At 37.8% G+C, this 25,428-nt stretch overlaps 1 pseudogene; it reads left to right on the top strand.

Moving 5' to 3' along the window:
- Window positions 1-12,730: 12,730 nt before the first annotated feature.
- Window positions 12,731-25,052, top strand: LOC128572538 (RNA-binding E3 ubiquitin-protein ligase MEX3C-like; annotated as a pseudogene).
- Window positions 25,053-25,428: the final 376 nt, after the last annotated feature.

Raw genomic sequence — 25,428 nt, forward strand, 5'->3', positions numbered from 1 at the left:
CAGCTGCTCAGGAAACTGAGGTAAAGAGGATCAGTTAAGCCCTGGAATTTGAGGTTACCGTGGGCTCTGACACTACATGGCACTGAACTGAAGGTGACAAATTCACACTCTGTCTCAAAACAAAACATCCTCCATAAAGCCATCTTTAATGTGAATACCATTCAGAAGATAAGACAGTAAAGGTCAATTTGAGGGATTTATCTTCTATGTTTAATATGTATTTCATTTATTAACCCCTCTGCTCCATGCCTCAACAGAACCTATAGTGACTGTAATATATAGGGCCTCCCTCAGCATCCCTGGCCCTCATGGGCTCCCTTTATCTCTCCTACAGATAGGCAGAAACACACATTGAGTGTGGAGGTTTTTGTCATATTGAAGATTAACCCAAAACCTCAACAAGGCAAAAAATGAGTAAGAGGTGGAAAAACCTCTCTCCATCTGTAAATTCTCCTTAAACACTGCACCCACTATGAAATCATTTCACCTGCATAAAAAATGATTCGCTGACACCAGGGAAGCCCAGTCAACCCAGACGCCTTTAAACTGCAGCTCTTGGAGGGCAGGGGCTGTGTATGACCTACCACACTGGACTTAGGAGGCATTAAGCACTTTGAATCCATGTTTCAAAAGACACCTCTCAAACCACACCCTCCTCTGCCTGGTCCAAATCTTAATTCCTTCCCCAGATTTTCTTTTATACAACATGCTACTCCCATCTTTACATCCATTTGCTTGAGCCATGAAACCGGACATTTTCCAGGACCCTCCTCCTTCACCCCTCATCACCAGCAAGTCGGACATGGTCCTTGGATATATTTCTAAACGTGGGCAGTTCTTTCTTCCCCTTATTCTGCCACTTCACCTTTTCAGATTTTCCCAGCCCTTCATACTTTCCAGAGGGTTTTAAAAAACATTTAACAAGATTTGAATAATGTTCCCTTGCAAAGTACATGGCTATGATTAACTCTTTGGCTTATGATTGATTATGATTTCTAAGCACCTATTATACATACTCAGGAATGATTACAAAGGGAAAATCTATGACCTAAAAGTAGTTTCCAAGTGCAACGATATTAAAATTCGCATGAATATCAAAAGTTATAAAATGAGGTTGACAAAATGCTGACTTGGCATGCTTTTACGCCCTTCTTTGCAATTTGCAGTTTTCCTTCTCTATGTGGGAGTCTGTAAGGTCTCCTTCCCTCAGACTCTTAGCCCTGCCACCTCTGCTTTCTGGAATGCTTCAGTATCTCCTGCCCTTCTTGTGGCTGCCTCCTTCTCGTCCTTCAAGTTTCAATTAACTTGGTTCTTCCTCCATAAGCCTTCCTTTCCATGTGATTCTATCTAAGCAGAACCCATGCAAATCATACTTTCCATATTCAGAATATCATTCCGCATAAATACCCTCTTGGACACCGTGTATCTTGGAGGTTTGTTCTCTTCAATGACTCACTTGCCTCCTTTTTGGTGTGATTTCCTCATCTCGGAGGAGTTCCCCTGTTCACAAATAGCTGATCTAGATTGATTTTTATTTTGGTATTTGATATTTGGATAGAACGTTGTTTGATTTTAATTTGCCAGACTTTAAAGTTGGGATTTATATACATAAATTATAAATTATTCCAGCAGAATTTAAAACAAACATGAAAAAGAAAATACAGCACATGTAAATGACAGGAAAAGGTACATTAATTAGAATTGGTGAAGAAAATGAAGCTCCCTACCAGTTTGCTTTGGGGAGGGAAAAATACATAAGCCCCAACCCAAGTTCACTGGGTTTCTGGTCATATACTGCCATCAATGGCTTTCTATTTTTTACAACAACACAATCATCCTCTTGATGACTTGCCCATCTGATGAATGACAGTGTCCCAAACACGAAAGGAAAAGATATGCACAATTGTGCCGCATTTGATGGTTTTCCTTGCAAAAATTATTATTTTCAGGTACAGATCTCCTACAATCCTGTGCTAACTGCCCTACAAGATGATGTACTTTCTTGAGCACAGTTTATAAACCTTAAAGAAAATGTACCTGGAGTACCTGTGGCTCAGTTAGTAGGGCACAGGGCTCATTTACCAGTGGTGGTGGGTTCAAACCCGGCCCCCGGCCAAACAGCAGCAAAAATAGCCGGGCATTCTGGTGGGCACCTGTAGTCTCAGCTACTAGGGAGACTGAGGCAAGAGAATCCCTAAGCCCAAGAGCTGGACGTTGCTATGAGCTGTAACGCCGGGCACTCTACCAAGGGTGACAAAGTGAGGCTCTGTCTCTTAAAAAAAAAAAAAAGAAAGAAAGAAAAAGAAAGTACACCTGATGACTGCTCCTTTTAAACACTAAAATTTGCAATATAAGACTTATAGACCCTTATAGTTTCAAAAAAATAAGAGACAGTGTTCAGAAAGAACAATGATTGCCTTCAGGGCATTCAACAACAAGGACTGTGTTCATTCAGCATTTGTATAAACTCTGTGACAAGGAGTAAGGCTTATGAAATACTTACATTGGCTGGCATATTTTTGTCTTTATTTTCATAAGGTGTTAAGAGATGTTCTGACAGCTATACTAAACTAATAATTCACTGAATTTAAATGCCTACATTTGGAATTGTGGATATTTGCTTCAACACTGTTCATGGTTCCCTTGCATAGTTTTTGTGTGACTTCATAAAACTGTACGGAAGATTCACCAGAGTCAAGATTTAATAACAAATAATACCAAAATACTCCCAAAGAAGTGCTATGAAACATCTCTGCATGCCCACCTGCATCAAGCTTTTTTGTAGGAAAAGTAGGCCAAGGCCAATATGTAGCACTACTTCACTAGGGAGAGAACATGTTTTAACTGTCAGCATTATATGGACTGTATTTCCTAATTATTGTATAACTTAATAAAGTTAATTTTTCTGAAAAATGGCAAACAAAAATCCAAAAGATTTCTTCTGATAAACAGTATTAAAATAAAACTTTCAAAATAATTTTACTATATATGTATATATATACACACATATACATACACACACATATATATGTACCTATTATATAGGTTCCTAATGATAAATAGAATAAAATTAAAAGTAAATTAAAATTAAGATTTCAAGACAATTTTACTACACACACACACGTTTATAGAAGAGAGATTCTAACAAGCAAATATTTGGAAATCTATACCCATAATATTTTTCAAGTTCAAGACTTAACTTTCTTTACTTTTGGGTCTAGCAAAACTTTTAAATGCCTTATATTTCTTCAGGTGAAAGGGGAATTAATTCTGCACTCAGATCATGTCCTAAATAACTAAACTTTTCTCAGGAAAATTCAGGTTTTTTCCATGGAAGCCTCATGGACTTTGTAAGCTAATTGTTGCAAGAGGTCAGCTGAATCTATTTCTGAATCTCCCTTAGGAGGAGAATGTATCCAGTCTGCACACTGAATCATCTACACATTGAATAAGAAAAAAGTACATTTTGTAAATCCTGTGTAATGTCAGGTAAACATAAGAAAGGCCTCAGTAAACCCTGGTGACTTTAAATTTCAAATACATCATTGATTGTTTTCAAATTAAGCTGATGAAGTATTGATTCTCTTTTTTAATTTTCTTTTTATTAAATCATAGCTGTGCACACTAATGGGATCTTGGGGCACCAGGCACTGATTTAACACTGAAGAAAGCCAAGCAAAGGTCCATCACTGGGAATGATTTTGAATTTGTGGCATATTAGACAAGGTATTAGGATTTGAAATTAGTAGAAACATTGTTATTATAATGTTATTTACTGAGGGTTGATCTTGAACAAATCTCTATCATCATCCTTTTCTATTGGTAGCATTTAAATGTAATGAGGGCTAGTTCAAGAAATAATAAAAGCCCATTCAGGTCCACTGCTTGAGGATGACAATTCCTGAGTAGGTCTTCCCATCATCTCTTTATTTACTTTTATCTCCTTGACAAGGGCTGAGACTAGACAACCTACCCAGACTGAAAAGGCCTGGGGAAATGAAATCAGAGATACAACAGTTTGAAACTCAGGTGTTTCCTACATTGTTAACTTCCGGGAACTAGGAAAGTTCTGTTTTCCCTTTGGTGGCTCCCCTTTGTAACAATCCAAAGGCCACAGCTGTTTTGCTTCTATAGATGACATGAGGATTATGGTCCTGCAGGGAGATGAGCTCACATCATCTCTTCTTATAATCAGATCTTTAGGAACAACAATGTACATGCACAGAATAATTCCAAGACTCATCTTGGTGAGTGTCTGTTTCTCTGCTCTGTCAACACTGTGAGCTCAAAACTGAGGGGAGGAGGAGGTGGGAAAAAGCAGGAATTTTTTCAGTAAAATGTTCAACTTCTTTGCTCAGAATTTCAGTCTTAAATTGTACCTCATCACAAGTAAACACAGTAGATGTTCCCTGACATGAAAATATAAATTTTATGTGTTGTACTAGAGCACAAATTTATAGTTTTGTGCAAAAATATTTATGACTTCTAATGTATTGCATTTTATTTATCTTCTATTAATCTTTTTGTTCACTCAAATTCATGTATATGAAATCTTATCTAACAAAAATCTGTAGATTTTAATCATATTTTTGCTTTTTAATTTGGAAGATACTTTAAAATATTTCAACAGTTTAGAGACTGTTTAAACTCATAGTATCACAAAACATGACATATTCTTACTATTATATAATAATTATTTTAATAGGTGGCCATAAAGATTACTTTGTTTATTCCATTTTGGTAATTATTTTTAAAGTGAATTTTTTTGTGTTTCCCACAGATATATTTGAAAATACTATTTTCTTATTTCTATTAAATCTTTATCAAGAAAACAGTTAGCTAGATGAATGTGAGCTAAAATGTTCACCATTAATTTAAATATTTTGTTGTACATTCAGTTTTAGTATTTTAGGTTTTTAAAGTAAACTAACGTTTATAATACTTGTTTTAATATTAGTGTGATTAGTGTGTGTGGAATTTCTATATTACCAAGAGAATAATACTTTGTAATATTTGAAAAAAGTAGCATACCATTAAAAAAATTCTCCAAGATTAGTATCTTTAATTTTTTCTTCAAAAGTCCCATATTTTATATTTTCATTTAACGATATATTTATAACCAGCCTGAGCAAGAGAGAGACCCCGTCTCTAAAAATAGATAGGCATTGTGGCAGGTGCCTGCAGTCCTGGCTACTCGGGAGGCAGAAGCAAGAGAATCATCTGAGCCCAAGAAGTTGAGGATGCTGTGAGCTGTGACACGATGGCATTTTACTGAGGGCGACAAAGTGAGAGTCTGTCTCAAAAAAAAAAAAAATATATATATATGTATATTTATAAAAACTACAAGAAAATTTTAATTTGGTTGCTGAACCTTTACAACTAAATTTGTGTTAACATTGTCTGAATTTAGTAATAATAGAGGTTTTAGTATCTATGTACCTTTAATATAGAATACATAGACGGTTGGAAACATGATATTGCTATAAACAAAATGAGGACAGTGATTGCTCATTTCTATCCACAATGAAATCAACACCTCAAATATTTACTCATAAAAACTTCTATTTATATTTTTAAACATTACTGAATTTTAAGTTTGTATTAAATTATAGTAACATTATGTATTTCATAAATCAAGTAGAGTAAGGTCAGGTAATTCAGGGACCCAGTGAACCTGATCGGGACACCTGGAGCACAGAGGACACTTTCTCCACTTTCCTCAAACTTTATTATTTTACTCAATTGCTATGACCCTCATCTTCCAAACAGAGTGATGCACTGGGATGCCTGTCATCAGCTCCTCAGAATTCAGATTGATGCTTTCCTAGTGTTCTCCTGATTCTGATGGTCAACAGAACACGTTTTCACAGATCAATATTAGAATTTGCCAAAATTTATACCACATAATTTGTAATCAAGCTCCTGCTTTTTTCTCATTTTTGTCTATGACATTTGCAGTGACACTTCTGCTACTCATACTTTTTCTCTGAAGTCCTCACAATTACATGTGTGAGATTGTGGATAGTGTTCTCAACAGCTTTGTGCTGCCTACACTCAGTTAAATCACAAAAAATGGTAAATACACTGCAGTCCCTCACTGCTACTGGATGCTACCATAGTTCCATGGCATTTGTGCTTTTCATAATGATCCTTTCATTGATTTATTCTTGGTGGGAAAGGGGTTCACTTTCCTGAATTTTCCAGGTGATTTATTTTTGTTGGCACCAATGGTACTAAATCAACCAAATCACTCTCATCTTCTCACTGAAATTGTCAAAATCATTTTATATCATTAATGACCTATCGTAACAATAATGCTGCTAATAATATAGTGAAATTTATGATGAAAATGACACTTTCGGTTAATAAAATAAAACATTGGAGATATTCATCTTGTACAGTTTATTGTCAAATGAGTGCTAAGATCACCACACGTGATCACAAAGTGAAACTATAATTTATCAGAAATAAAATAACACTACTCTAAAAATCATATATCATGGAAAAGACTGGGAAAGAGGCCTTTCCAAATTATTTTCTTCAAAGAACGTATTACTTACAGGCAAAATAACCACTCAGTTTGTTTTAATGGCTTTTTCATTTCACTGTACTCCTTTTCTTTTCTTTGAAAGTCTCATCTAAGCTCACAGATTTTTAAATGATCATTTTCACTGGTTATTTTAATATTGATATTTCTCCCAACCTTATGCGTGATTATGCAGGAACACTGGGCTTACAACATTCAAAATAGTCCAAAGTGACAGCCAGAATAAAGAGAATGGATTGATCTGCATTATCTGTCCCATGTTCTTTTTAATCTGTCTTCTGAGAGTGCTCAGGGGCTTCACCTTCAGCATTAGCAACCCCATTGGTAAAGCATTATGCCACAATAAACTTTAGTATTCCCAGCACATATCTTCTATGTGCAGATTTTTTGCAAAGGGACTGCGGCTTGGGCCACTGGACGCGTGTCTCTAAAGGTTTTGTTGTGCTGTAGTTTAACACAGATTCACTCAACCTCTTTAAAAAGTAGCTAGCGAAAACTGTGAGAAGGAACATGCAGGTCAAGTTGTCACTCTTCACAGTGAGACCTGAGATGTGCTTTCTGATTTCTTAAAGTTTTATTGTTTAAGATAGAACGCAATTCTTTTTGGTATTTGATCCACCTATCAGTTATCTCTCTGGTTTTTCCTCTATATCATTTCTCACAAGTGGGCACCATATTATTGAAACTCCAGTGATTCTTTCATAGTGGATTTGCCAGACTCACCAAATAATAATACAAGATACAAAATTTATTGGAGATTTTAATTAAACAACAAAGGACATTGGGTGCATATGTATGTTATTAACAACTAGAAATTGTTGCATTCTGAGGATTGAGATAAATTAAATTTCTAAAACAGAAATAAAGGAAACAAAATTTTTGTTTACATTGTTATCTGGGGTATTGTTTATTATAATTTTTCACCTTTTATAAATAATAAAATAGATTCCTTTACATTAATCATAGCTCTGGGTGGTGCCTGTGGCTCAAGGAGTAGGGCACTGGCTCCATATACTGGAGGTGGTGGGTTCAAAGCAAGCCCTGTCCAAAAAAAAAAATAATTAATCATGTGCTGGTTTTATATACCATTTGGAATGCCCACATCAAACTGGTATTAACATAGCCTTCATCTCACTTTCTTAATTATTGTGTTAAGATGTTTATACTCTACATGTAATAGACTTGACATGTGTCCTTGCAAAATGCACCATAGGTGTGGTCCCAGACATTACCCTCCTTCCACTATCCACCCTTCCCTTCTCCCATTCCTCTTTCCCCTTTCATCTTGGGCTGTAGTTGTGTTATATCTTTCTTATGGGAGTGCGGGTGATTATTTTTTTCATGGAATATTGTGCAGCCTTATAAAATATATTCTTAAGTACCATATGTTTTGAGGATTCAGGTGAAAGATTTATCATGTTGAATTCAAATGACTCCAACCATTTTTATTGTTAAAAAAAAAATTCAAAGGTGATGTTAGAATTGGGAAATAGTTGTTTCTAAGACCTGTCCTGTTTTATACTCAGATCAGAATTAAAATGGATTTCAACCACTATCTTACAACAATTTATAAGTAGTGTAGCTTGAATACACAAAATAAAATACTGTGAGGTAATTAGGTGGAGCTTTTAAGTAGCAAAATTATTTTTGCTTTCTGTGATTTGGTGAATTATTTTATTCTTCCATCATCACTCTGCATTTGTATGTAATGCTAAGTCATGAATACAGGCAACACAAACTCATTTTCTAATATTTTTATACATAACCTCCTAGTTTCGATTGGATGTTGGGGGGCTATTTTAACCTGGTTAAGAGCTCCCAGGTTTTATCATTTGATTTTTTTTAAAGTAATTTATAAGCTCTTTCAATATGTCGTTTCTCTCAACAGATCATCTCTTAATAGATACTGCCGAAACCAGGCGATAAGTAATTCTCACACTGAGTGCTCAGCCCTTACATTCCCAAGACTGCCTTGCTTGTGTTAACTCCATCAACTCCACTGCTAAAGCGTTATGCCACAATAAACTTCAGTATTCCCAGCACATATCTGCTATGTGCAGTTTTTTTGCAAAGGGACTGGAGCTTGGGCCACCGGACACGTGTCTCTGAAGGTTTTGTTGTGCTGTAGTTTAACACAGATTCACTCAACCTCTTTAAAAAGCAGCTAGCGAAAACTGGGAGAAGGAACATGCAGGTCAAATCAATTACGCCGCAGAGGCAGGGCAGGAACGCAGATTTTGCAAATTTATTGGGTTACCTTAGAATACACTCGTCACGTCAGGGATAAAATGAAGCTGACCCACTGTTGAAAAGAGAAACATGAGCAGAATAATAGGAAAAGGAACAAACATACACAAGATTGATCTTCCTGACACTGGCTGTAATGGCCAGGCCGGCATTGAGGACAGACGACTTCTGTGGCTGTGACCTCTGCCACCGCACTGGTTCTTGAAGGTCTCATTCTGTGCTGGGAAACATCCTCACAGCCACGAGAGTCAACTTACTGCTTTCCCCTTTCAGCCCAATGACCGCAAGGTCACTTGTGCTGAAGTGTTTAAAGGAGGAGCCCGATGTCCCCCGCGGGTATGGGATGACGGCCACGCCCCCACTGTTTTATACTGGGGCACACGTTTGGGCAGCCGGGAACCCTACTGCTTCCTGCCTCTTAGCCATAAGTTCCTGCCAAAACTTCTGGCAGCCCTTTAACACAGCGCCAGTGCTGGGTGAGCCTTGTCTGCTCTACCCGCTATTTCTGGGCTGGGTTTGGTGTCGGGACACCAGCTCTGCCTGGAACTTCCTGTCCTGAAGGTCCTCCGCGCTCTCAAGCTAGCGCTGCGGGTGGCTGCTGCGGGTCGCTGCCCCAGGCCTCTGGGCCCGCCGGGCTGCGGGTCGGCCTCTGGAGGAGCTGTCTGACAGTGGCGGGACAGCTCTGCGGACCTTCTTCGAGCGCCTGGCAGGGTGTTAAGTTTGAGTTGGTGGCCGAGGTCAGGAGGCTTGAGTTGGTGGTGGTGGCCAAACTGCTGAGGGAGAAGGAACAAGACCTGCGGGAGGCTGAACACTTTCTGCACGGTAAGGGCAGGACCCAGGAGAGCGGTGTCAGAGCAGGTTTTTCTTTTGCTTTTTCCACTAAGCCACCAGCCAGGTGCCCACATTCACCCGAATTTGAAACTGCTCCCTTGCAGCTGGTTTTGTTGTGGAACGTTTTTGGATGGAAAGTGAAGACCTGAGTTTTGATCCCATCCTCTCCTGTTGGCTCTCTTGTGCACTCTTAACATCATGTTCTGCTCCCTCTTCTCCTAGATGATAACTACAAGTTAGGTTGAGATTGTGAAATCCGGAGTGTCAAAGTGTATTCTGTAAACAGTAGGGAGTTATTAAAAGTTTGGTTAGTCTCTTCATCCTCATCCCTCTCCACTCTTTTACTATCCCTGGCCTCATTGAAGAAAATCAGCTACTATTTGTATCCATCTGAGGTCTTCAGATAGAAGTCACAGCTGCCTTCAGGCTAAAATTAGGACTTGCAGGAGACAGCTTCCCAAGTTGGTGGAGGAAATTGTTGTGCCCAAGAATTCTCAAAGACCATGCCACCACTTGGAATTAACAAAAGAGTCCTTTATTTAAAAGCCAGCCATAAACTGCCTCACACCCAACACAGGGGTTGGGAGAGCAGCCCCATTTGCGTAAGGGGCCTGGTTTTTAAGGCCTGGTCTGCATCCTGGTTGGCATGCAGGCTGCCCAGCTGCACCCAGGTTGGTAAGCAAGCAATGTACAGAAGCAGAACTGTGCGGTTAGCCATACATCTTTGTTTTAGTACTTTCTCCCCATATATCTTTGTTTCAGTAATTTCCCCACCTGTTATTATTTAAAGGTCAGTGGGGGGACAGTTGGTACTTCCTGGTCTATTTCCCAGGGAGTGAGTGAGTCAAGTAAGAAATCAAGTAATACTTTCCCATCTATCTTGGGAGTGAACCAGACTCACTCCATTTTGTTGAGAGCTTGCGGCCCAGAAATTTGCCAGGAGTTAACTGGTATTTTTCCACCTTAGTCTAGGCCTAACAGCATCTTGACAGGCATATACATGCTGGTGGACTCACTCCAGGTGCCGGGCCACAGCCTCCCAATTGTTCGTTAGCTGCCAATTCTCATTCCTGGTAACCATGGTGTCTTCTTGTCTAGCCTCAGCACCAGTGATCTCATGAGCTTTGTTGGAGAAAGACTGGGCCTGATGTTTCTGCACATCAAGAATTATTCAGTGTGTGATGGTCATTTTCAGAGAGAGGCATGAAGATTCGTGGGGTAAGCTGAATTTATCTTGAGGTATGAGAAGAAAATGATAACATTCTTACCCATGTCAATTTATCTAATTTTCTCTCTTGTATTCTATGTGTTATATTAACAAAATATATAGATACATAGTTAATAAATAATTGCATGTATTTTATTATTCAGTCCAAATATCATTTTACTGGACTTAGACTACCATCCTCAAAGTATGGATACAATCAAGCCTTTAAATTCAATCCTGGTATTTTTCCTGGTTCCATCATGAAAACAGAACGCACCTGTGCTGATGGTGAAGATGCATGTTAGTGCAACTATATGGCAGTCAGGATGAATGTGTCCCTTCACTAGCTTAAGCTTTTAGAGTTAGATTAACAACCATTTCAACTATACATCGTGTCTTTCATAAACTCAAGCATTTCAAGGCATTTTAGACCAATGTTCTACTTCATCTATTAACTTTTAAGTATGGGTCAGAAATACTATCACAATAACTGTATATGGATATAATATATATGTAATACACGTAATATATATCTGTGAATAATTATCAATAGTATAGTGACAAGTAATTTCAAAATGTAATTGGACACACTTTCATCTTAGAAGAATCTTATTAAACATTACTTTCCCCATTTTCATGTATTATCAAGCTGACTTTTTCTAATCACTGAATCAAAATAAATTGATAAAACTGATAACTCTGTACTGACTAATAACATGAAACAGTAACAGCAAAGTTGTTCAGCAAAATTATGCGAGACGTTCTGATATTGTAGATATCATAGTGAAACTTGAGGAAAACTATATTATTGAAGACTTAAGTATTTTTCAAGGCATGAGAGGGGGTGCTGTGTTGAGTATAATTTCAAGAAAAGAATCAACGTGATTATTTTAAGGCAACTCTGTGGTCATAAACTGATTACAAGTAGTGTTTATCCTATAGACAATTTAGTGAGGGATTAATCCTCAGCTGTGATATAGAGAGTTTACATAGGGATCACTGAGATGGAAACTAAACTGGGAGAGACCCATGGACACAATTAAGTTTCTATGATCATAGCATCAATGTGTTTAATAAATATAAAATGAGATAATGTAAGACTACAATGTGATTGGGAACAAGGAAGCCCACGTATAATGGGAGTATACATAGTGTGCATCATATAAGGGCAATATTGTGTATGTGTTTGTGTGTATAGATGTGTGTGTATATGTGTATGTATGTATTTTTAAATTTTTGTGTAGAAAATAATGCAGATATTAGATGATTAGAATTTATGAGACAGAGTTTATCAATAATAAAAGGTAAAATATATTTGAAGATAATTTGTGATGATTTTCATTACTAAAGAATGAACATTAATGATGTGAGGTCTTTTGTTATCTTTTTTCAGTTGTACAGAATATAATTTCTCTTTGCCATTAAGAAGAACATACTTTCCACTTATGTTATCAGGGACAAATGCCTTTTTTTTCCAAGCTGGAATTGGAGTCTCAGCCAATACCTTTCTCCTTTTCTTCCTCATTTTCAGAAAGTTTAAGGATTGCTGGCTTAAGCCCACTGACCTGATCACCTGTCACTTGGCCTTCATCCACTTGGTGAGGCTCCTCTCTGTAGTGCATATTTTGTCCTCAGATCTGTTTGAGACACTGAATTTTCAGAATGACTTTAAATGTAAGGCTTTGCTTTACCTGAGCAATGTGATGAAGGGCCTCTCCATCTGTACCACCTGCCTCCTGAACATGCTACAGGCCATCACCATCAGTCCCAGCACCTCCTGGTTGGCAAGATTTAAACACAAATTTGCAAATTACATTGTTCATATTTTATTCTTTTATTGGTCCCTCAATTTGTCTTCTAGCAGTATCCTACTCTTATATACAGTAGCTTTGTCCAACATGACACAGACCAATCTACTCAAAGTAGGTACATACTGCTCACTTTCTCCAATGAACTCCATCATCTGGGGACTTGCTTCTGTTCTCACATTATCCCAGAATGTCTTCTTTGTAGGAATGATGCTGCTCTCAAGTACATACATGGTCATTCTCTTGCTAAAGCATCAGCAAAGATCCCAGCACCTTCACAGCACCAACATCTCCACAAGAGCGTTTGCAGAGAAAAGGGCTACCCAGATCATCCTGCTGCTGGTGAGCTGTTTTGTGTTCCTGTACTTGGTGGACATTATTATCTCATCCTCCTCAGTAATGTTGTGGGATTACAACCCAGTCATCCTAGATATTCAGAATGTTGTGGCCAATCTCTATGCTACTCTCTGTCCTTTCATACAAATCACTTCTGACAAAAGAATAATCTATATTCTGAAAAATATACCACCAAAATTCCATCCTTGTTAATGACAGTGTTGGGAAAAAAAAATCTGAAAATTCTTCTGTTCTTAATTAAATTAGTCAAGTAAGGATTAAGAAAAAGTGGTACATGGACAACACAAAATACTACTCATAATAAAAGATGAATTCATACCTTTTGAAACAATCTATATGAAACTAGAGACCATCCTGCTGGTTTAAGTATCTCAAGAATGGAAAAACAACTACCATAAGTACTGAGTATTAAATTGGAGCTGACTGACAAGCACACATGTGCACAGAGGGAAGAAAAACTCAGTGGAAATCAACCACGTGGTAGAAGGAGAGGAGGGGAAAATACTACCTAATGAGCACAGTTTGGGTGACAGGCATACCTTTAGCTGGGACTTAAGCATTACTAAAGTCATCCATGTAACCTGAAACATTAGTACCCCCTTAATATTCTGAATTTTAAAAAAAATAGTCCATTAGCCAAGGACTTTTTGTGTGAATAATACATTGTGTGGAATTACAATTCTATTATTTTTAGATACATTTGAATTTTGTACTGCAAAGGAGTATTGGGTTTCACTAGTTTATTTTCTACCAGAGGTTGATAATCCCAAATCAATTTTCTGACTCACTTTATATGCATAACCACTTCTTTCTTCTTGAAATGCATTCTTGAGAAGCTCTCATGAATAAGAAAAATCACTCAATGTTTTTTTTAATTATTTTTGTTAAAATTAATTTAGCTAATTCATTTTTAGCTTTAATAGTAATTTCTCTCAGCTTTTTTAATGTTTATTTTTCATTATGCTCTATAAAGTTGTGACAATTTTGCACTTATGGTAAATTATCTGTGTCTTTCACTCATATTCATTGTTATAGTCTATTTGACATAGTAGATATAGCAAGGCTATTTCTTTTTCTTTCTTTCTTTTTTTTTTTTTGGGGGGGACAGAGTCTTATTTTATCACCCTTATTAGAGTTCTATAGTGTCATAGCTCACAGCCAACTCAAACTCTTCAGCTCAAGTGATTTTCTTGCTTCAGCCTCCTAAGTAGCTGGGACTGGAGGCTCCCACCACAACTCCCGGCTATTTTTAGAGATGGGGGTCTTGTTCTTGCTCAGGCTGGTCTTGAACCTGTGAGCTCAGGCAATCCACATGCCTGGGCCTCCCAGGGTCCTAGGATTACAGGCCAAGGCTATTTCTCTTTTAAGTATTTTTTTTATTTTTTTCTCTTTGTGACAAACTATAAGCATAAATTTAATAATTCATGTCTGGTTTTTAATTTTAGAAGTTTATAGTCACCAATCTTTCAATACTGCCTTTAATTTTTTGAATATATTCTGTAATAAAAACAGATTTTTTGTTCTCTTGATTCTATTCCTCATATATATATAATTACATTTGTGTTTTCTATTATTTTTTCTCCTTTTATGTTATTTGAATAAATTATTTTCTCTGTTGTACATAAATCATCCTCTCATAGCTCAGTTTACTTTAATGTTTTACCCACATTTGTATTCAGTAGATTAATTATATTTTTAATTGTTTACTTTACATTTGGGTCTTTTCTAAATATGTCTTGTCTAAATAAAGCTTATAGATTTCTTTTCAAATTATTTTGTCTTTTTAAAATATTTTTCCTCATTGTAATGACCTTTTAAGTGCAAGTTCTATAACTGTGTGAAACATAAATTATCATTTAGTTCTCATTTATGACATATATCACATTTGGAATGTCTGTAGTCCATTTATGTCTTTTTCTTTTTTTCATTAGCTTTTTGGCAATTTAGACAACTCGTATTGTCTTCAGGTTGTCTAAATTGCCAAAAGCGTTTACTAAAAGCATTTACTCCTCTTACATTGGATGTAATCAGCCATATGTAAGAGAAGGCACTTACATGCAATCAGCCATATGTAAGAGGAGGCACTTACATGTTAGTTCAATTTCTCAATTGTTTTTTGTTTACTTCTGTACCTGGGAAGTTGTCAATTTTTCTTTCAATTCTAAACATTATTGTAAGGTTGCTTGTTACTTTTGGAGAACTTTAGCTTTTTGTATTAAAAGGCTTTAGAATATTTTGTATCTTCCCTCAAACGACAAATATCAACAGAGAACACATTATGAAAATATTTTACATATATTTTCTGAGGCGTGAACATTATCACCTACATTCTCACTTTATGTAATTTAGAATACATTTGTCCCCCAAAATACAATGTAATAGTAATATGTAGAGTTCAGTATTCTAGTAGTAAAAATATTTTATGTTTTGCAAATGTTTATGAATTGATTTTATTTGAACTCAGAGAACAGTACCTGTATACTGCCAGAATTAGTATTTTTCTATAGCATTAAGCTGGTAATAGAAACATTATTTACCTGAATTTAGTTTATTTTTTTATCCTATGTTCAGGTATATTTTATAGTGTCCCAACTGGACAAAGTCTACTGCTCCAACATGCAGTGACCTCAGCCCAGAGGGTGAGAACACTGAATTTGAATTCAGGTTCTTAGCTTTAATCATCCACTTCCTCCATTAACCATTCTATGACTCTATAAAATTAATAATAATCTTAGTTTGCATCTTCTGTTTAATCCAGAAGTTAATTTTTTAAAATTAATAATATTTTCAGTGAGGCTAGATATTACTTATTGTTTACAGTATAGACACAAATTTCTATTGTCATTTAAAATGCCTAGAAAATATCCCCTGATGGATTTCTGCTGTCATGAAATCAGTAATAATATTTTGGAACTAAAATCTTTCCATTTAAAATGCTTGTGTCAAGTACTTAAAAATAGCAGATATCCTTTGTTTATTAGGTAAAAATACTACCCATTCAATGCCTATTTAATGAATCTTTTTAAAGAAAATTATTTACCATTATCATAATAATTTACTTGTTGAATACAAGCACAGTTGCTGTCTATAATATGTATAATTTAATGTTATCTAATACATGTGAAAATGTGTCTGAGCCTCAGGTAAATGGAGAAAAGGTACATGTTGATCAAAAGGTATCAAGTATCAGTTTGACTGGAGAAACATAATTTATTGATCTATTGCAAAGAATGTTGACTATAATTAAATAATGATGCATTATATATTATAAAATTGGTAAAAGAGTAGATTTTAAAGTTTTTGACACCCATATGTGAAGTGATAAATTTGTTAAGTATCTTGATTTAATCATCTGACAAAGTAAACATAGATCAAAATAGCACCTGTATTCAACAAATATATATTTTTAATTTTATTATTATTTTTTATTTTTACTTATTTTTTTATTAAATCATAGCTGTGTACATTAATGTGATCATGGGACACCATACACTAGCTTCATAGACCTTTTGACACATTTTCATCACACTGGTTAACATAGCTTTCCTGGCATTTTCTTAGTTATTGTGCTAAGACATTTACATTTCACATTTACTAATTTTCAAATATACCCTTGTAAGATGCACCACAGGTGTAATCCCACCAATCCCCCTCCCTCTGTCCACCTCCCACCTCCTTCCCCTTTTCCCCCTTCTCCCTATTCTTAGGTTGTAACTGGGTTATAGCTTTCATGTGAAAGCCATAAATTAGTTTCATAGTAGGGCTGAGTGCATTGGATACTTTTTATTCCATTCTTGGGATACTTTACTAAGAAGAATATGTTCCAGCTCCATCCATATAAACAAAAGAGGTAAAGTCTTCATCTTTCTTTAAGGCTGCATAATATTCCATGGTGTACATATGCCACAATTTATTAATCCATTCGTGGGTCAATGGGCACTTGGGCTTTTTCCATGACTTAGCAATTATGAATAGGGCTGCAATAAACTTTCTGGTACAAATATCGTTGTTGTGATGAGATTTTTGGTCTTCTGGGTATATGCCTAGTAGAGGAATTATAGGATTGAATGGCATCTATTTTTAGATCTCTAAGTTTTCTCCATACATCTTTCCAAAAGGAATGCATTAATTTGCATTCCCACCAGCAGTGTAGAAGTGTTCCATTTTCTCCACATCCACGCCAACATCTCTGGTCTTGGGATTTTGTGATATAGGCTAGTGTTACTGGAGTTAGATGATATTTCAAAATAGTTTTGATTTGGATTTCTCTGATGATTAAAGATGATGAGCATTTTTTCATATGTCTGTAGGCCGTGTGCCTGTCTTCTTCAGAGAAGTTTCTCTTCAAATCCCTTGCCAAGTCTGCGATGTGATCACTTGTTCTTTTCTTGCTTAGATGTTTGAGTTCTCTGTGGATTCTGGTTATTTAAACTTTGTCGGAAAGTGTGGCACTAATTGTCCTCATATCAAAATTGAGTACATAGGATTCATGCTTCTCCATTCTTGTGTTGCTTTACTAACAATTCTGACATCTCAGCCAGTTCTTTATGAATGGGATATTCAATTACATCTGCCATATCTTTCCTTGGGGGGCTTGACCTATTCTGGTTATTCATGTTACCAGAGTTTTTCCGCTGATTCCGCCCCATGATTGTTTTACTCCTTTTGATTTTTCCCCTGGAGCTTTGTTGAGGACCCGTACAGTGCTGTGGCCTGAGAAACTGGGGCCCTGTTTGGTGTGGTGGGGCTAAGTTGTTCTGTCTTGTTTTCAGTTGGTTTCTGTTCCACCCTAGTGAAACAGTTACTCTGGGTTGAAGTCTCAGCTGTGGAGAAATACCAGCAATTAAGTCACTCCGCCCACCATAAGCAACAATTAGAAAAGGAAAATCAAACCTTCCTACAACCACATATCCAGGGCACCACCTGAATAGTCCTCAGGTGATTGGCTCTGTTTAAAAGGTCAAAATCAATTATCTTAGTCAGCACCTGTCTTGGTTGGGAGCGTTTAAGTGGTCTCTGGGTACTGGATCACATGGGTCTGGTGAATACTCTGATATGGCTTGTTCCAGTGCTGCGTGGAGTCAGGAGGAGCCATCCAGCAAATAGATCAGTCTGGGAAGGTTGATGCCTCCTTCCCCACCTTGCACCTCTGTCACACCCAGTAATTGATAGCCCTGCAGTTGGCTGACCCAGTTGCCTGTAGTGGGCAGGTACTCCAGGCATTTGCACCTGCCTGAATCACAAGGAAATCTGCCAGGCCTCTGCGCTCTGCCTCTATCTAGCAGGAGGAGGTGAGGCCTGACAGCCTTGGGTGCTTGGTGAAGGTTGGGGGGTGTTTACTCAGGTCCAGCCCCGCCCCTGATTGATGTTACTGACAGAACCCAACAGAACTGCTAAATTCCCCTGCAGAAGAGATGCTGTATTGTGTTCCAAAGCCCTATCTTTGCTTCTGCAGGTTTGTATTAGGTTACCTGTCATTTCTATCCTCCTGCCTTCCTTTGTGTATAGGCTGATGATTCCCTGAGTGCCAGGTGTGTCTTAGGCTCAGTAAAGCGATCCTCTGGGTCAGCCCCACCCTGGAAGCTTCACGGGTCTATGAGTCGGTACCGCCTTAGGCAAATCCTTTACTCACGGGTTGTTGCCGGCCTCCTCTGGTTGCCCAGGGAGACAGGGGGTGTGGCTTTAGAATATCCCGGAGTGAGCCATATTGCTGCTAAAAGACGGCTGCTGCTCCGAGCCTCAGGGAACTGCTGCTCTGGCGTGGTTCCCACTCAGCCGACCATCCTCTCTTCGCTCCAGCGCCCCAGAGTCAGCACTGACCAGATGCAGTTTAGGCACTGTCCACACCCCTTGAAAAATTACCCAAGAATCTGTACTCCTGGGGGACAGGCTTATAAACCTCAGAGTGAGAGTGGATAGGAGTGCTGGGAGCTCAGAGTTGCAGGTAGAGAATATATACAGTTTTACACAGTATTATGCCTGGCCATATTACTGCTAAAAGACGGCTGCTGCTCCAAGTCTCAGGGAACTGCAGCTCTTGTGAGGTTCCCTCTCAGCCGACCATCCTCTCCTCGCTCCCATGCCCCAGAGTCAGCACTGACCAACTGCAGTTTAGGCACCGTCCACACCCCTTGAGAAATCACCCAAGAATATGAACTCCTTGGGGACAGGCCTCCAGACCTCAGAGTGAGAGCAGAGGGAGTGCTGGGAGATTGTATTTGTAGGTAGAGAATATATGCAGTTTTATACAGTTTTATGCCTTGCAGGAGAATGCCATTGCACCCTAGTAGGGGAGGCAGGTCCAGTTTTTAGAGGGTATCTCCCGTCGAGTGGAGTGGGAGGACCTTTGAACTCTGTCCATTTTTGGGGGGCACTCCGTGCAGTTCTCATGGGGGAGGGGACTCCCATCCGCTTGGTGATGGATTTTGTACCTTTTTTTATATTCTTGTGGTCACAGCTCACCTCAGCAGGGTTGATGTGCGTTCTTCAAACTTCTCTCTTGGTGCTGCTCAAATCCACCAGGTTACTTGCTAAATTTTTGTCCTTTAACTCTCCTTCTGGATGGGAACTTCTGTGGAAAGCTGGCTTTAGTCAACCATCTTGTCTCCACTGCAAACAAATATTCATAATTAATATATTTCAGTTACAAACAGAGTTTTTAAAATGGTATGAGTTTTTTAAATGAACTTTTAGATTATTCATTTTATGCTTATATATTAAACCTGTAAAATATTTAATATTAGAATAATGTCTAATACATTTTATGTGCTAAACATTAAACTAACTACTCTGTCAAATTATTTTTGTTCATATCATTTTCCAAATAAATTATTTTGTATTCTTATTAAAATTTTATTGTTGTATCTTATCTAAATATTATTTATAAATTCAAAACTAAAACGGCAATTTCACTAATTTTCTTTGTATTTGATAACTCAGGTATCTCATACAGTAAATATGAATATTTAGTAACAAAATTATATTATGTTATATTATTTATCCTAACAAATGGAAAAAATTTTGCCTAAAGCCTCATTATACATTTTCATTCAAGATTATTCCATGTCAAGTGAAAAGAGTGTTAATTTCCATAAAATACTATAAAAATAGAAATAAAAGTCTCAATAGGCAAAGACTGTGAAAGTGAAATGAAAAAATTGATTACACATAGTAAGTAATAATAGGCATATAAAAAAATGAAAGAGCAAGAGTGAGACACTGTCTCTGAAAATAACTAGGCTTTGTGACGGGCGCCTATAGTCCTAGATACTCTGGAGGCTGAGGCAAGAGATTTGCTTGGGCTCTGTCCCCCCGCAAAAAGTCTAATGTTAAATTGCTTATATTGTAAACCCAGTCAACATTTTCTGAAAATTAATCCCAAATTCTCACAAAACCTTGCTGCAATAAAAGAGGAACTTTTTTAAATTCATCTCTTAGCCAATATAACCATATTAACACTGTGACAAATCATCACAAGTAAGAAAGGCTATGAACCAATATTCCATATAAATATAGAATCCTCAAAAATACTAGCAAACTGAACCAACAACATATAAAAGCAACATATAAAAATTAATATGTACCATGAACAATTAGAATTTTTCCACAGTGGCAATGTTAGATTAAAATAAAAAAATTCAACCAATGTATTATTTAGTATTTCTAGAATGAAAGAAAGAAGGTGATATTTTAAATAGAAAATGTTTGACAATTCTAACACCTGTCCAGGATAAAACACATTGTTGAGTGCTAGAGAACATCTGAGACCTGTTGAAAGACTGTGTAAAACCTGCAGCTCATGGTGAAATGTTGAGAGCTTCATCTGTAAGTGTAAAATCAAGACATGAATATCTACCCTTAGCATTCTGTTCAACATTGTTCTGCGTGTATTAGTGAAAATATTGTACACAAAAACAAATTAAAATAAAATCTTCTGGAGTAAAAAATTGAAATAGATTTTTATTGCCATAATGTTCAAAATATGTAGGGAATTTACTAAAAATTATTCACGCTAATACACAATTTAATCAATGTCACAGATACAACTTCCACGTACTAAATTAAATAGTACTTTTATATAACAGTAGTCAACAAAATAAATTGAATTAAGAAAAAATTATTAATAATAGTATCACAAAAAGGAATTATTTAGGAATAAGTTTAACAAAATAAATTCAAGTAGTTTATAACTAAAATCGTTTAAAATACTTAAATATCAAAATAGAATGGAATAAATTAGGAAACATCCAATATTAAAGGATACTACTAAATATTAAGATGACAATGCACAGGTTAAACTACAGAGTCAAAGAAAATTCCAAAGTCATTTTTCTTTAATAGAATTTGGCAAGCTCTCTCTAGAATCCATGTGGACAAAGAAAATTAAATATACACAATTTAGAAAAATAATGCTTAGTAACTTACACTCCTGATAATATTTATTACTATAATGTTACAGAAATAAAACAATATGATACAAGCATACGGATGGTTTCATGTCGACCAACATAAAAGAAGATTCCTTAATAAAGAATAATCTGGGGTAAAGTTAATTTTGCTTTTCAACAAATGATGCTGGGAAAATTATATATTCATGTGCAAAAGGACGAAGTTGTACCCCTAATGAGATCCACATCCACACGAAAATACTAAAATAGATTGTGTACCTAAATGTAAAAGCTAAACTACACAATTTTTTGGACAAACATAAGAGTAAATTTTTGTGACCTTGAGTTTAATAAAGATTAATATAAGAAAAGCATAATGAAGAAGAAAAAAAGGGAATTGTACTTCAAACTGGAAAAAAAAATTGTTCAAAAAACATCACGGTAAATATGAAAAGTTAAACTACTGGGCGGCGCCTGTGGCTCAGTTGGTTGGGCGCCGGCCTCATATGCCGAGGGTGGCGGGTTCAAACCCCGCCCCGGCCGAACTGCAACCAAAAAAAAAATAGCGGGTGTTGTGGCGGGCTCCTGTAGTCCCAGCTACTCGGGATGCTGAGGCTAGAGCATCGCTTAAGCCCAGGAGTTGGAGGTTGCTGTGAGCTGTGTGAGGCTACGGCACTCTACCGAGGGCCATAAAGTGAGACTCTGTCTCTACAAAAAAAAAAAAAAGAGAAGTAATATTTTAAATTATGTGTCAGAGGGTGGTGCCTGTGGCTTAAAGGAGTAGGGCACTAACCCCATACGCCAGAGGTGGTGGGTTCAAACCCAGCCCTGGCCAAAAAAAAAACTGCAAAATAATAATAATAATAATCATGTATCCGATTAGGGTCTGGGAACCAAAATATATAAACAACTTTTATAGGTCACTAATAAGACAGGAGTTTACCAGTTAAAAATGGGCAAAGGATTTGAATAGACATTTTTCCGAATAAAAAATAAAATTTGCCAAATTGCACAAAATATATTTTCAATACCATTAGTCATTACAGAAATACTAATTAAAACACAATGATATAATAAAACTCACTAAAATGGCTGTACCAAATGCATGAATTCCGAGCATCTGATCAAAATGTGTTTTCTGGGCAAGTATGCTTTATTAATTTTTAATTTTACTCTCAGCACAGTGTGTCACACACAATTTAAAATAATAAATTCTCCCTGAGTAAAAGCATTAATGCCTGGAATGTCCTGGTTCGACTCCTTCAAAGTCTGGCACTTTTTCCAAACAACCAGCAGAGTCTTATCTGGCCAGAACTGCAAATGCTTGCGATTGTCTCCTAACCTGGCCAAGGGATTTAGATTTATGTGGGACACCTGGCTCATTCTCAGAGCCTGACTCTTCTTGAGATGCCTGCTCAGAATGCTAATAAGGGCTTTCTGTTTCAACTTCCCAGAAGTGCTACTTTTTTCCAGAATAGTATTAAAACTTCGAAAACAATGAGTGAAAAACTCTTTTATTTTCATTTTTTCTTCATAGTGCTTAGTAAAAGAGGTTGCGTTCGTTACAGTTTGAAAAAGAAAAGTCAGTAGAAGATACAATATGTATATATAAATATATGAAAATATACATACATGGATATAGATGTATATGTATATATAGATATATGTGTTTGTGTATATATGGGGATAAATGATATATTGTGTTTTCTTCTGATTCAATGACATAGTGCAGAAAATTAGAAAACAATATTCAGCCTCGTATCGCCATCTGATCCATAAAGCAAACACAAACATACATTGGAGAAAAGAAACCTTATTTAATAAATGTTCCTGAGGACAGGCGCGCTAGGGGCCGGTTAAGGACATGAAACAAAAGAAACCCTGAAAGGGGAGCAGCTGCCACCTCCAGCAGTCCGCCCCGCTGCCGTCCCCACTCACTCACCTGGATACCTACCTCTGCCTTGAAGCTGACCTTGCCTTTGTGAAAGTCCATCCCTGAACTGCCAACCCTGACCCTCCACCCCGCCCTATCTAGTCTCTGGGCGGCGCTGCTGCTCCTCGGCCCGGGTCGGCAGCCCCGCTGCCTCCCTGTAGTGCTAGTGGGACCGGCCTCCTGCTAAGGGAGCTCCTAGCCGCACCAGGCCGGCCTGGAGCCTAGAGGTGTCCGAGCTGGAACTGGAGGAGGACGAGAAGCAGGAGGAGGAAGCGGAGATGGACCCAGAAGTGCTAGAGGAGGAGAAGCTGGAGGAAGCAGAGGAGAACGGACTGTCGCTGCTGCTGCTGCTGCTGCTGTTGCTGTCGCCGCCCACGGCTACCGCCTGCCAGACCCAGTGTATCCTGGACCGGTCCCTGGGTCGGTACTGCTGCCCGCCTCAGACTCCGATGCCCGGTAGGCGGCGGCTGCAGCCATGGCCGGGCGGATGCTGTACGGAGGGGACAATGCCCAGGCGTGATGGCCGCGATGCTGCCCCACGCCTGCGGCCCGGAAGCTGCGGGGCGCCGGCGCCCCCCTGAACGGGAACCAGGCGTCCCTGCAGCCAAGGAAGAGCGAAATCCTCTCAGCTACAGGGCACTTCTCCATGATTTGTGCATTTCGAAACAAAAATGGCCCTGCCCTGCCCTGGGACTAATTGTCATTTAGTCCTAACCTTCCTGGTTAAACCACAGTCCAAGTCAGGGTCTCCTAATCATATGGTAGGCTTAGCGCTTGGACCCTAAGAAGCAACTATTGAAAGAATTCAGCAGCAGACCCACATACATAGTAACTCCATGAAGAGATAAGGAGCCTGTCTTTGAAGTGATTGGGATGCTGGAAAATGTTGACAGAGCACGGGAAGAAATAAAAATGCATATTGTCAGTTGTACAGGAAACTATATAAAGCTCAGTGATTTCCATAACAATAGTACCTATGTAAGCTCTAGGTTCTGCATGGCTCTCCTCAAGTCCAGTTCCTCCTAGCCCATAAAGAATGATATCTAATTATCTAAATGATAGTTTCAGTTCTCTAGGAAATGGTTCCACAAACTCCTACTTTGGAAGCAATAGGCAGGCTTACTTTAGTCTAAAAAGGCCATTACATACAGGAAACTTTTGGTTTGGAGGTACACTACTGTCAGTAGGCTCAAGAGATCTCGTAGTAAATTCGCCTGCCTTTGACTCTTCGCCAAGAAATGCTCAAAGTACCCGGACTTCCTTTGAACCAGTTAACCCACTTTCTGGCTTTGAGAGTGATCTCTCTGGTAACATGAAGACTCAGTGCAGAGGAAGTCAGCCATCTACTCATCCTACATTTCCTGAAGCACAGAACACCCACTGGCTGGGAGGGTTAGGAGTGACCCAGTTAGTACAGGCAACCATATTGGCCTTCCCATATACATCCCTGCTTTTTCTAATGGTACCAATAGTTACTGCTCTTCCAATGGTGGCTCCACCTCTAGCTCACCTCCAAAATCAAGACAAAAGCATGATTGTATGACTTGCTTTGAAAATGAAGTTATTACTTCCCTAGTTCCATATGATCACAACCTCTTCCTCATATGCCAGTAAGATTTATGAAAAGAGAACACCATCATTTGTAGTTTGCCCAGACAATCCAAATTCACTCTTCACCACACACACACACCATATTACCATATCTCTATATGGACCTATAAAGGCATGGATATAATGGTAACTTCCAGTAAACTTCCTAATGAATTCTTATGACTGTTATCAGGCTTTATTGGGGTTAGGCTAAAGTTGTTTGTAAACTTATAAAAGGCTTCTGTGGTAATACTAAACCTAAGTGGTCTCCTGTCTATTAGTTTGGTTTGAATTATTAATACTATCATGTAGATGCAGAGACATAGCTCATCTAAGAATTGCTGAACCTGAAGTTCATGTTGGTTGAGTGAAGATAGTCATAGGTTGTGTGAGCCTATGAGAAAGTGTATATGTCTAAGATTTCAAAATAGTGGGTCCCCAAACCTAACCACATGAAGAGGTTATGCAAGGTACTTGACATTACAGATGATTCAGGCACTTCCAGTTTTGCTTTCTTTACA

Source organism: Nycticebus coucang, chromosome 20, assembly GCF_027406575.1.
Source record: "Nycticebus coucang isolate mNycCou1 chromosome 20, mNycCou1.pri, whole genome shotgun sequence".
Lineage (NCBI taxonomy): Eukaryota > Metazoa > Chordata > Mammalia > Primates > Lorisidae > Nycticebus > Nycticebus coucang.